Source organism: Pinus tabuliformis, chromosome J, assembly GCF_031772625.1.
Source record: "Pinus tabuliformis cultivar Carrire ecotype Pingquan chromosome J, CPIR1, whole genome shotgun sequence".
In the NCBI taxonomy this organism is placed as follows: domain Eukaryota; kingdom Viridiplantae; phylum Streptophyta; class Pinopsida; order Pinales; family Pinaceae; genus Pinus; species Pinus tabuliformis.
The window spans coordinates 52953422-52971512 of NC_142295.1; the positions used below are offsets into that span (position 1 = coordinate 52953422).

Here is an 18091-nt window from a genome sequence, read left to right on the forward strand (position 1 = left end):
GAGGCTCCATCGAAGAAAACTGTGGTTATTTTTTGTTTTCTCCACCATTATTGAATGGTGGCTTCGGAATCTCTTTTGCGCCATTCCAGATTCACTACGTGAGGGGCTGATAACTGCTTTTGAGGGTAGGGGGAGAGGGGGCCCAGCCACCTCTCTTCTTCAGGTAGAAGCAAAGAGTCATCTGAAAAATATTATTGTTGGACTGTTTCGAGGATGGATTTGGCCTTTACTGCTGCCGAGAAAGGAGCTTGCAACTTTTCATTGAATATCAGGTCATTCCGGGTCAGCCAGATCTGCCATCATACAAATTTGGGGATAGCGTTCTAGACTTTTCTCCATAAAGATTTGCTGGGGATTTTGTTGGGATAGCATTGATTCCATGAGTCAAATAGATCAGCAACAGAGTTAAAAGGGGGGACTGTGATTTGTAGCTCATGTAGTATGAGTCCCCATACTTCTTTGGCAAACTTGCATTCCATGAAGAGGTGCTTGGAAATTTCTAAGTTGCTTCTACACAGCTCACATCTATGCAGCCCAGCTATGCTTTTTTTCATCAGATTGTCTCATGTTAACAGCTTGTTGTGAACTAGTGTCCAAAAGAAAAAGTTTACTTTAGGAAGAGCTAGCAGTTCCTAGACTTTCTTCCAAAAATCTGGTGGTTTACTGCAATTCCTGTTTCACTGGAGAGCGTTATAAGCTGCTGCTGTTGTGTAGCTTCCAGATTGCCCCCATCCCCAGCTATCCTTCATTTTTCGGTTCACTGGGGCCGCTTCTTCCAGCAGTTCTTCAAGGGCATGCTTCTACTAGTTTAGCCAATCTGGAACTCCAAATAAATCCTAGCGTTGCCAATCGTTGTGAAAATCCCAAATGGACAGATCATAAACGGTATTTATCCCTGCATGTTCCAACCAGTTTTTTAGCTCTATGATTTCATCAATTTCCACGAGGGGATCACGATCCATTATTCTATCATGCCACATATTTGTATGTTTGTCGTTCCCTGGGATCCTGTACGCCTTACCTATGAAGAAATTCAAACTTTTACTACATAATTTCCTGACCTGAGTGATGTTGTTTGTTTGAGCTGCTTGTAGACTTCTGAGCGGCATCTTGTGGGCATATTTTGATTTCAACGTATCGCAGACAGGGTGCTTGGGATCTTTGAATAGCTTCCACATAATTTTGCCTCCTAACGCCAGGTTGACTAATGCTGGATCACGGATTTGTAGTCCTCCCTTAGTAGTTGGACACTTGACCACGTCCCATTTCACTAAGTGAAATTTATTTTGATTTCCTTCCCCCCCTTCCAGAGGAAGTCACAAAGGATTTTGGAGATTTGGTCCGTAACACTTTTTGGGGCGAGGAGGAAGGCTGCTTGATAAATCGGGAGCACAGATAACACAGTCTTGATCAGGATGACCTTGCCTCCTTTTGTGAGCCAATATCCTCCCCACACTGTAATTTTTGTTTTAATTTTGCTGATGATTTTGGACCACAACAACCTCTTATTGTAGCCGTTTGTGATGGGGAGGCCAAGGGATTTTATCTTCTCCCAATGGGCATGTCTGTTAAAGCCAAGAATGTTAGAAATACTTGTGAGCTCTTGCTTCCTAATGTTCCAGCCATAGACTTCACTTTTTCTTTCATTGATAGAGGCTCCTGAGACCCTGCAATAGCTTTTGAGGATAGAGTCGAAGGATTTGACTATTCTAACAGAGGCACCTCCCAGGAGGAGAGAGTCATCTGCAAAGAGAGAGTGGTTCTGAGCTGGAGAGGTAATGGAGGGTTTGAGGCCAGGAAGGGAACCTGAAACTTTTTCAGCTGATAGCTTTCTACTAAGGGAGTCCGCCATCAGGATGTACAGGAAGGGAGAGAGCAGGCATCCTTGCCTGAGTCCTCTCTGGGCTTGGAAAAAAGAGGTAGGATGACCATTTACAAGAGGGGCAATCCAGGGGTTGTGAGTGCAGGCAGCGATGAGATTGACAAAATGGGGGGAGAAGCCAAAGGAATGGAGGACTTTGTAAAGGAAGGAGCGATTGACTCGGTCAAAAGCATTGGCCATGTCAAGTTTTATCAACATACCTTTTTCTTTTCACTGTTTTCTTGAGTGAATTATCTCCTGCACTTGGATGACATTATCCAGGATGTGCCTACCTTCTACAAAGCCACCTTGATTGCTGGAGATCAGCCTGTTGAGTAGTGGCTTTATCCTGTTAGCAAGAAGCTTTGCCAGAATTTTATAGGAGGCATTACAAAGCGATATTGGCCTGAATCTGGCGAAGGTTTCGGGGTTGGATTCTTTAGGGATAAGGGCGAGGTAGGTGGAATTAGTTCCTCCTCCTACCTTAGCTTTTTTCATGAATCCTTTTATCATCTTTAAAAGATCCGCTTTGATGATGTCCCAACAAGTCTTATAAAAGTGTATAGTGAATCCATCAGGCCCAGGGGCCTTGTTCGAATCCATAGACCAGATGACTTTAGTGATTTCTTTTTTAGTGATGGGGTTAATGAGATCAAAATTGTCTTCAGGGCTGACCAGGAGAGGAATGTTGGAGAGGAGATCAGCAGTTTCCTCCTCGTTGGCTTGATTACCTGCGGTGTAGAGATGTCTGAAATGTCTTTCAACTACCTCTTTTATCTGGCTGAACCCTTTGTAGATCTGCCCCTCTGTTGTTGTTATTTCAAAGATATGGTTTCTGGAGAGTCTTGCTCGACATTGGTGGTGGAAGAAGGGGGTGTTCCAATCGCCAGCCTTCAGCCACAAACTTCGAGATTTGATACTCCAGTACTCTTCCTCCATCCGAAAGGATCGAAATGTTGAACATTGAATTTTAACTTCTTTGTCGAGCAGCGTTGGAGTGATATCTCTGCTTTCCATTTCGACGTGTAGAGCCTATAAAGATTGAACAATTTCTTTTCTTTGGCCGGTTGGATTTGGGGCAGGTTTCTTTATCCATTCCTTCAGGGCTTGCTTTGTGGCTTTGAGCTTTTGTTCCCACACATAACTAGAGGACCCTGTGATGGGTTTGGCCCATGCTGTTTTCACTGTGTCTATGAAACCATCCCTTTCTATCCAAAGAGGGTTGAATCGAAAGGGGATTGGACCAAGGTCTTCTTCATCTTCCAGAATGAGCTGGACTGGTTTATGATCTTTGGTCAGTTTGGGTAGGATTTTGGTGATAATTATCTTCTTGTTCATCATCAGTGCATCTTGGACTAGGAAACGATCCAGACGAGTGGAAATATGATCCTCACCCACTCTGTTGTTGGACCATGTGTAGAGCCCTTTGACTGGAGTGAAATCGAGAAGTTCCCACTGCTGTATGAGGTCTTCCACCATGGGAAGCATGGGGTCTCTGCTGTTAGTTCCTCCCCTTTTTTCTTTGGATTTTAAAACAATGTTTAGATCCCCAGCAAGAATAATATTGCTAGGGGACTGCTGCTCAAGGAATTCAATAAGGGAGTTCCAACAGTCTCTCTTTTCAGAATACAGGACAGGTACATAAAGATTGAAAAGGGAGATGGTTAACTTACTTGTACAATGCGTTAGTTCCGTGAAGATCCAGTGCTGGGTCTCATGGTATTTGTTCAACTGGAAGAGATCTTCTGTCCAAAGAGTTACAAGCCCTCCGGATGAGCCTCTTGAGCTGACTGCTCTTCCTATGCTTTTATTCCATTTCTTCTTGCTGATGTTTAGGAGGTCTTTCCCCTCTATCTTAGTCTCTTTGAGCATTAGAATGTCTGAGGGTTCTATTTTGAGAAGATCCTTGACCGCTTCTGCTTTCGAGGGGTTACCCAGACCTCTGCAGTTCCAAGAGACGAGGTGCATTATTTACTAGGGGTGGGGTGGGAGCCTCCCTTAGGGGGCCTGTTCTTGGAGTTTCTCCCGATAGACATCTCTATTGTGGGCTAGCTTCCTTGGGTTTTGACCCTTTCCACCTCCTCTTCCCTTGCTTCTCTGCGAGATTTCCTGCCGACTTTTCTTGTGGGCTGCTCATAGGTTTCCTCCTCCGAGGAGTCGGAGCTATCAGCTAGTTTTTTCCTTGCTACATCTGCATATGAGGGATTGGAAGGGCTTCCTTGGGAGGCTTCCAGATGAGCCATTTCTTCATCTTCTTTGTTAGTGATAGGAGGAACAGTTTGATCCAAATTTTCTGGGGCTATTGTGGCTGACTTGCTCTGACTGTTTTCTTTGCCATTTGAGTTCTTTTCTTGGGTGGGGTTGGAGCTGCTTGGTGTCTCTTTCGGAGTGCCTTTCCTGTTGCCTTTTTTATGATTGGTGGTTTTTTGTATTTGAGTCCATTGCTCGCCATTCTATTTGTCTGGCTGTTCTTCCACCTTTTTCTTGCAATGTTTGGCGAAGTGGCCGTAGCCATGGCAGTGTCTGCATTTAAATGGGAGTTGTTCATAATCCAACTCTTGGACATGCGTCCATCCTGCGACTGTAAGTTTTATGGCTTCCGGCAAACCCTCCTCCAGGTCAACTTCGACACAGATGCGTGCACATGAATATTGATCTTTTCTTACGACCTGATCTATGTATTTTCCTAAGCCATTTCCGATGATCTGAAGAGACTTCTGATTCCAGCAGTGGAGGGTGAGATGGGGAAGCCGCACCCACACCGGTACAGCAGAAGACGAAAAAACCTTTGCCTACGAAGTATCTTTTTATTCCTTCTTTGATTAACGACTTCCAATTCCTTTGTGTCTAGTCCTCTACCGACTTTGGAGAGGGCCAAAGGCCTGTGAACTGGCCTATGAGACCTCTCTCAATAAGATTCAGAGCTGCTTTGTAGGTTTCTTCTTCAGGAAGGGCTACCATGGGGATGGATTCCATCTTCTTGATGAACTTCTACTGATTGGCTGAGGGCAGATGCTTGCAGCTCGAGGCGATCATTGCTTTGAATGCGATCACCTCTGGGGGAGGGGGCAGGGGAGGGTCCAATGGATCCGGGCCCCCAGAGGGCGGCATGGCTGGGTGGCTGATCGCAGCAGGTCAGGAGCCTGTTCAAATGCTGGCACAAGCGCTCAGCAGGGGGATCGCTTCGCACAGTAAGAGAAGGCTGCCGAGAGGGTGGAAGTGGCCCAGATCAAGGGGATCGAGAGTAGGTGGCCAAGCAGTAGGAGGCTTCTAGGTGAGGAGGCAGCAGGAGGCAGCACAGGGGAGCTGATCGGGCTGGCTAGGTCAGTCGCTGCTTTTTCTCAGTGTTGATTTTTATAAAACAACTTTTCAAATAAGTTTAAAGACTTTAAAAAAAACTTAAAAAATAGTCTTTTCCAAACTTGCCCATGGTTATATTAATGACTACAGCTTATGGCGGCACTCTCTTCGCATGCGGTTTTGACTTAGGCTATGGCTAAGATGCAGTTTTGACTTTGGCTACGGCTTATGGAGGCTCTCCATTCACACGCTCTCTTCAGCGGTGTAAACAATTTGTAGATCGCGATCCAACTTTGGCTCACCGCGGTGGCTACAGCACCTTGTCAGTGTCACGAGCGATTCTGCATAGTGATCATTCACATACGCAACACCGAAAATAAAAACTTGGATTATCTTCATTACTTATCGCTCACCCGATACGACTTTGCACGCTGCCACCGCAGGGTTTCTATCTCTAGCTCTTAGATTTTCTAGCTCAGCTCTGTGACCTTAGCTCCCATATCAATTTGTTGAAAGGAAAACACAAAGTCACACACAAAACATGAGCTGTGGTTTTTTTATTAATCAAACAAAAACATGATAACTACAATAAAGGGAGTGAAAGATATTTAACATTTTCAACTAGCAACTCCCCTAAAATATATTGACAACAGACATAGTTAACTCATAGTCATAGTCTAACTATGGAGTGCACTTAACTCTTTATCCATCATTCAACCCTGACTCAATACTCAACAGTCAACACTCAGTTGGCTCTCTCATACAACGGTCAACACTTAGTTGACTCTCTAATACGGCTAGGCAAACAGTAACAGGGAATGACTTTACTTTTAACACTAATAGACTTCAGTAAGTAATTAGTAGAGATGAAGAGGAAGGAAAGGAGAGGCCTTGGCGACGAGAGGCACGGCCTTCTGCAAGGCCAGGCCGAATGCTTCATCCATATTGAGCCCCTCCTGGTTTGGTGGCACATCCTAATCGAAAGCATGGATCAAGGAACCTAGATTATATTCCACCATTGTAATCCGCATGCGAATGCTTGCGCAGATGCACCTGCCTGCCCCAAATGGGATGAGCTCAAAGTCATTGCCACAAGGTTCGATCTTGGAACCCACAAACCTGTCAAGATTGAACTCCTTTGGCTTCTCCCACACCTCCGGATCTCTCTCGATGCCCCAAATGTTGACCATTAGCCTCGTGTTCTTTGGAATGTAGTACCTGTCAACCTCGCACGCTTCGGTGGAGATGCACGAGAGGTTGAGCGGCGTGGACGGGTGCATCCGAAAGCCCTCTTTGTAGATGGCCACAAAGTAGGGTAGGTTCACAAAGTCCGACTCCTTCAGTCTCCTCTCACGCCCGATCACCACATCCATCTCCTTATGCACCCGCTTCAGTAACTTGGGGTTGTTGATTACTTCCACCAATGTCCATTCAATGATGCTTCTGGACATGTCGGTTCCTGTTGTGAATAAATTCTGCAAAACAAAGAATGTGTAGATTAATACTATGAGATGAGAGAAATGCATGGATGAACAATAATTTACAAATTTTACACAATATTTACCAAGGTGTAAAGTATAAAACTCATCAATCCAAAACATAAGAAAGAAACATTAAATTTTACTAGTTAAAATGATTCTAATGCATACTTTCAGCGAAATCTTTTCCTGTCATCAATACTTAAATATTCAAAACATTACCAGTAGTAGAGCTTTGATATGAACATCGGAGAGCCTCTTGCCTTGGCAATCACAGTTGTCTCTATGAGACATAACAATGTCTAGGAAATCAGGCTTAGATGCTCGTTGCTTGGCCGTGGACTGGTGTTCTGTTAGGCCCCTATACTACTAGTGTAACCCCTTATTGTTAGTAGTACAACCCACTTATTATATTGATGTACCCATGTAGTGCCCATATTGTTACTATTGTGCCACATAGAAGCCCACCATTGTTATTATTGTGCCCTTACATTATTATTGTTATGTCGGCTCTAATTATGTTATGACCCCTTAGACTCCTATATATAGAAAGGAGGTCTTTTCATTTGTATCATCCAATAATTGATCATTTATGTAATGTAAAGGAGGTTGCCACCTCGAAGAGGCTGAATTCTAAGGCGTTGATCTATCTTTTCTATCTTTTCTTGAGTTGGTTTCATAACATTTGGTATCAGAGCTTTGGATTCTAGGGTTTCCCTACTCCAAACAGGTCATCGTGGCATTTTCGCTATAACTTTTTTTCTGTGACGTTTCAGAAGTCGCAAAAAAAACCCATTTGAGAAGAATCGCGCTGAACCTTGGGTCCGAATTTCAGAGATTTTTGCACTATATTTGCGGAGATATGATCTGAGGAAGTTGGTCTTTTTGCAAACTCCTGAATTACATTCCAAATAGGTGACCTGGGGAAAATCTCATAACTTTCTCTCTGTGGATCAGATTGAAATTTTGTAAGAAGGTACAGAAAGAGGACGGACTATAGTTTCTTGTATGCATTTTTCAGAACCAAAGGTCGAAACAGTGACTCATGGCATGTCATACAAGTTCTCTCTACTGAAATAGTCTATAATCAAGTGACTGTGGGAGATTTCGCATAACTCTTCCTTGGAGAATCCAATTTGGGTCAGACTTGTGGCATTGGAAAGAGGACACAAAGGGCTACTGCAGGTCACAATTTCAGAACTGGAAGGTCTAAAATTATAGAGTTATAGTCATTTCAAGATCGAGCTCCTAAAATCAAGAAAAAGTGAGATGAGGAAGTTTGATGGCAAGGATCCAGTAAATTGGATACTACAGATGGAGAAATATTTTGATCTACATGGTGTACCACTGTTACAAAAGGTATGTATTGCATCTTTATATTTAGAACTGGATCAATTTTTATGGTATAAAGGGCTTTGTTCTCGTAAACCGCTTGTTACGTGGTCAATTTTCACGGAGGAAATGATAGCACATTATGAGGATACAAAGAGAAACACCTTGTTTAGCCAATTGATAAATCTCAAACAAAAGTGTTCAATGGAAGAACACATTGAGGACTTTCAAAAATTGAATATAAGGGTAAATGATATTCCAGAGAAGCAAAGGATTGATGTCTTCATAGGTACTTTAAAGGATAACATTCAACATGAGCTTCGTCTTTGGGAACCTGATTCATTGGAGAAGGCATTCAAGTGGGCAAGAAAAATTGAAAGCGAAATTATGGAAACAAGGAATCCAACCACTCACGACTATAATTATGTAAGTTTTCCTTCTCCTAGCCTTCCACAACCTACAAGGGTGACACCACAACAATTGGAAGAAAAAAGAGAAAAAGGGCTTTGTTACAATTGTGATAGCAAATGTACTAAAGGTCATAAGTGTGTTGAGAAGAAATTATTTTACATAGATTATGAAGAGGAGGAAGAAAAGGATCAAGAAACATCAAAAGAAGTGTATATACACCAGGAACCAACCCCAGAGAAAGAAGAAATGAATCCGACCATATCTTGTAAAGCATTGGCAAGAATTACCACTCCTCAAACTCTTAAGATAGAAGGACATATCAAGAAGAAAAAGGTTCAAGAAGTGAAAGATCACATCGAGAAAGAAGAAATGAATCCAACCATATCTTGTAATGCATTGGCTGGAATTACCACTCCTCAAACTATCAAGATAGAAGGACATATCAAGAAGAAAAATGTTCAAGAAGTGAAAGATCACATCGAGCATCAAGAAATGAATCCGACCATATCTTGTAAAGGATTGGAAGAAATTGCCACTCCTCAAACTCTAGAGATAGAAGGACATATCAAGAAGAAAAAGGTTCAAGCAGTGAAAGATCACATCGAGCATCAACAATAAGTTCTCCAACTTTTAAAGGATAACGCCACTTCAGTGCAAAATCAAATGAAACAACAGGTAGATCAACATCGTAGTGAAAAATGTTTTGATGTAGGTGATTGGGTATTTTTACTCCTACATCTCAAGCAAGCTATTTATGAGAAGGAAATGTTGGCAATACTACATGCACTTAAAAAACGGTGACCTTACCGAATGGGAAGACTCTTCAAGGATGAGGATGTGGAAGCATTGTTTTGTGCTATTTCTATTATCGAACCAGATTGGATAAACGAAGCAAGGAATGAATGGAAGAAGGACGAAGAAGTATGGCCACTTATTCAAAAGTTACAAAAGATCCCAATTCAAACAATATTGCCAGAGATTGAAGAGGAAGGAAAAATCATATTGGAACCTGGAGCAGTGACAGAAACAAGAACCCGACAACTACTAAATCGATCAATTTTAGAGTATCTCATCAAGTGGAACAACTTACCTGCTGAAGATTCCATATGGAAGGACAAGAATTTTATACAAAAGCATCAAGAACTGCTCAAGCATTTCGGACAACGCTTTTTGAAGGAGAGGGGCATGTTAGGCCCCTATACTACTAGTGTAACCCCTTATTGTTAGTAGTACAACCCACTTATTATATTGATGTACCCATGTAGTGCCCATATTGTTACTATTGTGCCACATAGAAGCCCACCATTGTTATTATTGTGCCCTTACATTATTATTGTAATGTCTTCTCTGATTATGTTATGACCCCTTAGACTCCTATATATAGAAAGGAGGTATTTTCATTTGTATCATCCAAGAATTGTTCATTTATGTAATGTAAAGGAGGTTGCCCCCTTGAAGAGGCTGAATTCTAAGGCATTGATCTATCTTTTCTATCTTTTCTTGAGCTGGTTTCATAACATGTTCCTCGATCATCCTCTGTATGAGTGCATCCCATTTCTTGTGGAGCTTCCTCATACCCCTCTGGATGCCCTACAAGTCCATCCACGCCACCGATGGAATGAAGTCCCCGATATTGAAGTATCCCGCGGAGTTCATGAGTTCCACCACCATGTCCTTGAAGTCGTTGGCTTTGTCCCCTTCCATCTCCAACACCCGTTTTCTCAGAATGATCTGCCCGATCATGTTGGCGACGCAGATGTTGAGGAGGTCTGGCACGCTTACCTTCTCACCACGTTGCGAGTGTTTGAGAATGTTGTGGAGCATGAAGCCCATCTCCGCATCTCTTACTGTCTGTTAATCCTCCAACGCCTTTCCTCCGAACATGTGCATGTTGCACAACTTGTGCTCCATCATCCACCATCCTCCATACGCTGCCCACACCATGTCCTGAAAGGGAAAATAAAGCATAAGAAAGAAAATGATTTATCACAGTGATTGATTTAAGTTTTAAGCTCCTTTACGTTTTCCCAACTGCTGCCTACAATTACAGAAGTAAACTGCAGTCATTTCATTAATTTCTGGAAACCAACTATAGTAATTTCCTTAAATTACGGAAATCAATTGCAGTTAATTAATTTCTTGTTGGGAGCTTTTGGAGTGGTCCATTACTCCCTCTGCAGTTCTCTACCATGATCTGTGAAACACTTGACACATAGCCAATAGAAGATTGATGGAAGCTTGGCTATATATACTTATGTTTGGTCCCCAAGCTCACTAACTCAATCCCCTTCAGTTTTACACCATCAAGTAAGAGTGAGCAGAGCTTGGAAGATAACAGATACCAGAATGCTACCATAGTTTGAAAGCCCTTCCATAGTTTGTATCGCTTCTCTTTGCAACACTCACGAGGGTGAAAGTTTGTATTGTGGGTAAACATTATTCTGCTACCATATTGTGATAGAGGTAAATTGGGCATCACAACCATAGTAGGTTCAAGCACAGCGAGGATCATTAGCTACAATGACGAGAAGAAAGTTCCAGTGACAAAAGCAGAAGGGACTGATTACAAATTATTTCTCAAAAGCTTAGAGAGAGCTTTATTCCTATGCTGGGATCCTCATAGACATCATTGTGTGTTTAGCATCAATGGCTAGAGGTATTTTTCTTGGGCATAAAAGTTTATTTCGCATTAAAGTTCAGATTTAACATTGTTAAAGTTTTCGATTTTTATAGAATAATCGTTATTACATGCTTACATTTGGTATCAGAGCCTATTTTATCTCTGCCTTGGTGTTATAGACATACTGGCCTACCGCCTGGTTGAATTATCTGCATTTCACATCCTGCTATCCTTATCCATGGCCGTTTTTTCATTATCTTTTGGTCCTCCAAAGCTACAACAAGCATCAGTTTAATTGCAGTAATAATGTTTTGAAAAAAATATAAACTAGTAAGTGAAATAGCGAAATAACATTTATAGATTTATGCTATTACTCTAAGAAAGAAACGTAGTTGTGGAAATATGGTCGGCGAGAATTTAACTATTAAAATTGCGATTGAATTTAGATGATTCAACCCAATAATTGTATTTCTGGGTTTTTTGTCATTTTGACTTATTCCTTTCGAGAAACATTGTTTTTTACTCTGGTTAAGATTTGTTTATAATCTTATAAGTGAATTTTAAGTGCTTCGTGTGAGTGTTTCCGTTTTCCATATTTTTAATTGCTTCATATTAAACTATGTATACACCATTTCACGTAGCATGCAGTGTGAAGTACTTTGTATAGTTTTGTTTATGCAATTTATAATAAATAACGTCTGAGTGATCTATATAATTTTTAATTGATTAGAGAATAGCCACAACATCTCTAATTAAATAATATTATATATTAAGTTTGATTAGGATCACACAAAGAATATTTAGACATTAATTGTAATTAATTATACTAAATATAATAAATTTTATCCCACAGGAATTTTTATTATATTTATATAATTAATTAGGATAAAATATTCATAACTTACCCACAGGAATTATGAATTAATAGTTTTATCATAAAGTTCAAATCTAAGATAGAATTTATATCGAATTATAATCATAATATACCCTTTAGAATTATGAATTAAGTGAATAATTTGATAAATTCTATCATAAAGAATAATTGAATCTGCTTGAATTGGAAATTTAGCCCACAGACAATTTTTATGTCATTAGATTCAATTTTAAGCATGGTTTACATTGGTAAAGCATGAAATTTTATTTTCAGGCCTCAATTTTTTTAACATAAGCATGTGATATTTAATTTTATGCAGTTGTACAACCTGCAAATTTCTCTTAAATTCGTTGTGATATCCCTGAACTTAAGGGAGATAACTATAAGGTCTGGAAGGAGAGAATTCTCCTTCATTTGGGGTGGATGGACATAGACTATGCTATTAGGAAAGATGAACCACTGACACTTACTAATACCAGCACTGTAGCGGACATCATGCTCTATGAACGATGGGAGCGATCTAATCGCCTAAGCATGATGTTCATTAAGACTAAAATTTCAGCTGGTATTCGTGGTTTTGTTGATCAGCATGAAAAGGTCAGAGACTTGCTGAAAGCCATTGATGATCAATTCGTCACTTCAGATAAGGCACTAGCAAGCACCCTAATCATGAATTTCTCATCCCTGAGGCTCACAAGTGTGAAAGGTGTGCGCGAGCACATCATGCAAATGAGGGACACTGTGGCTCAATTGAAGAAACTCAAGGTTGAAATATTGGAATCTTTCATAGTGCACTACATTCTAAACACCCTTCTGCACCAATATGGACCCTTCAAAATCTCATACAACACACATAAGGATAAATGGTCAATTAATGAACTCATGACCATGTGTGTTCAAGAGGAAGAGAGACTGGTGATGGAACTAGGAGAAAGTGCAATGCTGGCAATGCGTGGAAAGGGCAAATCTCAAGCCAATCAGAAAGGGAAAGGTAAAGTACCTCCCCAAGCCGATATCAAGAAGGATTCCAAGTGTTTCTTCTGTAAAAAGAAGGGACACATGAAGAAGGAATGCGCCAAATTTCAGAAATGGCTTGCGGACAAAGGTAATTTAATCTCGTTTGTTTGTTATGAATCTAATATGGTTAATGTCAATATTAACACATGGTGGATTGATTCTGGATCAAAAATTCACATTTCGAATTCCTTGCAGGGTTTGCAAAATCTAAGGAAGCCAGTGGGAAGTGAGCAAAGCATCTTATCAGGAAATAAGATGGGCTCACATGTGGAAGCTATAGGAACATGCTATTTAACTTTATGTAGTGGCTTTGTTTTAGAATTAGAAAAGACCTTTTATGTTCCAAGTTTTTCTAGAAACTTGATTTCAGTTTCAAGGCTTTTACCTTTTGGATATTCCTTTAACTTTTCAAAAAAATCCTTCAGTCTATTTTATAAATCTGATTATGTTGGGAGTGGTATTTTGTCTATTGGTCTTTACTGCATTAATTTACAAAACAATGTCACTTATGATTCAATGCATGTTCACACTAGCACTAAAAGATGTGTTATTAATGAAGATTCCTTTAAATTATGGCACCAGAGACTAGGTCATTTCTCCATAGAAAGAATTAAAAGATTGGTAAATGAAGGGGTACTTAATACTTTGGATTTTACTGATTTTGAGACTTGTGTGGACTGTATAAAGGGAAAGCAGACCAACAAGTCAAAGAAAGGTGCCAATAGGAGTTCGAACATATTAGAGATCATACATACTGATATATGTAGTCCAGCCATGGACTCACATGGTTAGAGATACTTCATCTCCTTTATAGATGATTACTCATGATATATGTATCTCTACATGCTTCATAAAAAGAGCGAAGCATTAGATGCCTTTAAGATCTTTAAGGCTAAAGTAGAGAAATAATGTGGCAAGCAAATTAAGATTGTGAGATAAAATAGACGTGGAGAATATTATGGTAGATACACAGAAGATGGACAAGCACCTAGGCCATTCGCTAAATTTCTTTAAAAGCACGGTATTGTTGCCCAATACACCATGCCTAGTTCACCCAACCAGAATGGTGTAGCAGAAAGAAGAAACCGAACATTATTGGACATGGTACGGAGTATAATTAGCAGCTCCAATCTTCCTAAATCCTTGTAGACTGAAGCACTTATGACAGTAGTTTATATATTAAACCGAGTTCCAACCAAGGCTGTTCCTAAAATGCCATTTGAATTATGGAAAGGTTGGAAACCGAGTTTGCGACATATGTGTGTTTGGGGATGACTGTCTGAAGTGAGAATATATAATCTACAAGAGAAGAAGTTGGACCCAAGGACCATTAGTGGGTATTTCATTGGATATGCTGAAAGGTCTAAAGTTTACCAATTTTATTGTCCATCTCATAGCACTAGGATTGTGGAATCAAGAAATGCAAAGTTTCTTGAAAATGACTTGATTAGTGGGAGCGATCAAACCAGGAACATAGTTTCTAAGAAGGATCATTTAGAATCTCAACCTTCCACCTCAAGTGATAGATTGGTTATTTTTCACAGCACCCCTCAAGTACAAACTGGTGTTGAACAACCAATTGTTGAAGTTCCACAAGCTGTTGACAACATTCCAGTAGATCAGGTAGTTCAAGAGTTGCCAAGAACTTTTGAACAATGAGTTGAACCACATACTTCTCAAGAAGATGATGGTACAACATTAAGAAGATCTACTAGACCAAACAGATTAGCAATTCCTGATGATTATGTTGTGTATCTGCAAGAATCTGACTACAACATTGGAGCCGAAAATGATCTCGAGTCCTTTTCACAAGCCATGAGTTGCAAAGAATCATAATTATGGTACGATGCCATGAAGGAAGAGATGAATTCTATAAAGAGTAACGAAGTTTGGGATCTTGTTGAGTTGCCTAATGGTGCAAAAGCCATTAGATGTAAATGGGTTTTTAAGACAAAGAAAGACTCATTGGGAAACATTGAGAGATACAAGGCAAGACTTGTTGCTAAGGGATTCACTCAGAAAGAAGGAATCGACGACACAGAGACTTTTTCTCCTGTATCTAAGAAAGATTCCTTGCACGTTATTATGGCATTACTAGCCCATTTTGACTTCGAGTTACAACAAATGGATGTGAAAACGGCATTTGTCAATGGATATCTAGAGGAGGAGGTTTACATGAAACAACCTGAAGGATTCCTCTCTAGTGATGGTGAGAAATTGGTTTGTAAGCTCAAGAAATCCTTATACGGTTTAAACCAAGCATCCCGCCAATGGTATTTGAAATTCCATAATGTAATTTCTTCATTCAGTTTTGTAGAAAACCTTATGGATCAATGTATATACTTGAAAGTCAGTGGGAGTAAACTCTGTTTTATATGTGGATGACATTTTGCTAGCAACCAATGATAAGGGTTTGTTGCATGAAGTGAAACAATTCCTCTCTAAAAATTTCGATATGAAGGATATGGGTGAGGCATCTTATGTCATTGGCATTAAGATCCATAGAGACAGATTCCAAGCATCTTGGGTCTGTCTCGGGAAACCTATATTAATAAAATTTTAGAGAGATTTTGGATGAAGGATTGTTCACCAAGTGTAGCTCCCATTGTGAAGGGTGATAGGTTCAATTTGAACCAATGCCTGAAGAATGACTTTGAAAGGGAACAAATGAAGAAAATTCCATATGCTTCTGCTATTGGAAGCCTAATGTATGCTCAGGTCTGCACAAGACCTGACATTGCATTTGTTGTGGGAATGTTGGGACGATATCAGAGTGATCCAGGTTTAGACCACTGGAGAGCTGCAAAGAAAGTAATGAGGTACCTTCAAGGAACCAAAAACTACATGCTTATGTATAGACGGGCGGACAATTTGGAAGTAATTGGCTACTCAGATTCTGACTTTGCTGGATGTGTTGATTCACTCAAATCAACATTAGGATACATTTTTATGATGCCCAGTGGAGCTGTATTATGGAAGAGTGCCAAGCAGACCTTGATTGCTACTTCCACTATGGAATCCAAGTTCGTCTCCTACTATGAGGCTACTTTACATGGTGTATGTCTTAAGAGTTTCATTTCCGGGCTTAGAATTATGGATTCTATCTCTAAGCCATTGAGAATATATTGCGACAATTCAGCTACTGTTTTTATGGCTAAAAACAACAAAAGTGGGAGTTGAAATAAACACATCGACATTAAGTATTTATCTATAAGGGAACATGTTAAAGAAAATAAAGTGGTCATTGAGCACGCCAACACTGAGTTGATGATTGCTGATCCTTTGACTAAGGGAATGCCACCGTTTAAATTCAAGGATCATGTAATGAATATGGGACTTGGTTCCATTATGTTGTTTCTCATTGTATGGACAATGTTATTTTAATGAAATTCTTAATTATTGTTATGTTTTTCTCATATTTATGTGCACCTTAATTTGATTTGAGAAAATTAATTTGTGTAGGACCAAGAATAAACATAGGGTTTATTCATTATGAAATTGTTGCCACATAAATTATAATAAGAATAAATACATAGTGATACATGGAAGATAATACTTGTCATTAGAGGACTTATCACCATGATTCATGTATCTATTACTTAATACAGATTATCAATGGGTTTTAAGATGAGACATTAAGATTGGAAGTATGGACCAAGTGGGAGAATGTTAAGCTCCTTTATGTTTTCCCAACTATTGCCTACAATTACGGAAGTAAACTGCAGTCATTTCCTTAATTTTTGGAAACCAACTGCAGTAATTTCCTTAAATTACATAAATCAACTGCAGTTAATTAATTTCTTGTTGGGAGCTTCTAGAGTGGTCCATTACTCCCTCTCCAGTTCTCTACCATGATCTGTGGAACACTTGACACATAGCCAACAAAAGCTTGATGGAAGCTTGACTATATATACTTCTGTTTGGTCCCCAAGCTCACTAACTCAATCCCCTTTAGTTTTACACCATCAAGTAAGAGTGAGTAGAGCTTGGAAGATAACAAATACCAGAATGTTGCCATAGTTTGAAAGCCCTTCCATAGTTTGTATCGCTTCTCTTTGGAACACTCACGAGGGTGAAAGTTTGTATTGTGGGTAAACATTGTTCTGCTGCCATATCGTGATAAAGGTAAATTGGGCGTCACAGTCGTAGTAGGTTCAAGCACAGCGAGGATCATTAGCTATAGCGACAAGAAGAAAGTTCTAGTGCCAAAAGCAGAAGGGAGTGATTACAAATTATTTCTCAAAAGCTTAGAGAGAGCTTTATTCTTGTGCTAGGATCCTCACAGTCATCATTGTGTGTTTAGCATCAATAGCTGGAGGTATTTTTCTTGGGCATAAAAGTTTATTCTGCATTAAAGTTCAGATTTAACAATGTTAAAGTTTTCGATTGTTATAGAATAATCGTTATTACATGCTTACATTAAGAGGTGCACATTTCGAAAAAGTTCTACAATCTAATCCATCAAAGTCAACTGCTAAAAGAAAATTTAACTAAAAGGGCATTTTCAAGCATGCCACAAGCAAGAATTTCATGGAAATGGGAAGAATTCAATCAAAAAAACGTACGACCAGGGTACAATAAGCACTTGAGAATTGTAGGCAATGTACTTGGTGCCAACATTTCTCGGACAGTTGGATAAGTTTATATCCAAAGTCTTCAGAAATGCCTTAGCCGCAGCGGGCGTGGAGGCCACCACCATGTCGGACGTCCCTAGTTTCAGATAGACAACGAGGCCATATTTCTTATACATGTTGTAGAGAGTAACGTGAGGCATCGCTCCCAGTAATGACAGACTTCCCACCACTAGCCATCCGAATGGCCCCGGCGGGAGGCACCTCTTCTTCAGCTTCAAGTGTGATCTCAAAACATAACGAAATCCAATGTAGAGAGCAAGCCAATAGAGAACCCATAACATAAACTCGTTCAAATTCAAAGAATCCATGTCGCGAGAGCACTGCTTCAGTGCCTCTGTGTACGATACTTTGGTACCTGCTACTGTTTTATATTAATTGGGTGGATGACCATCACGTGCCATTTATAGGCGCTCATTAGTTGGGTGGACAACCATCACGTGCATGCTACCTGTGCACCTTATGTTCAACTACCCCCAATGGCCATTTTTTCGGTCTACCGACCCCCCCATTTTGTTGGTATGATCCACGAATGGCTATTTTTTCCGTCTACCGATCCCCTCATTT

General features: G+C 40.1%; 1 pseudogene; it reads right to left on the reverse strand.

Annotated features, from left to right (window-relative positions):
• Positions 1-6018: 6018 nt before the first annotated feature.
• LOC149225450 (flavonoid 3',5'-hydroxylase 2-like) lies at positions 6019-17835 on the reverse strand (annotated as a pseudogene).
• Positions 17836-18091: the final 256 nt, after the last annotated feature.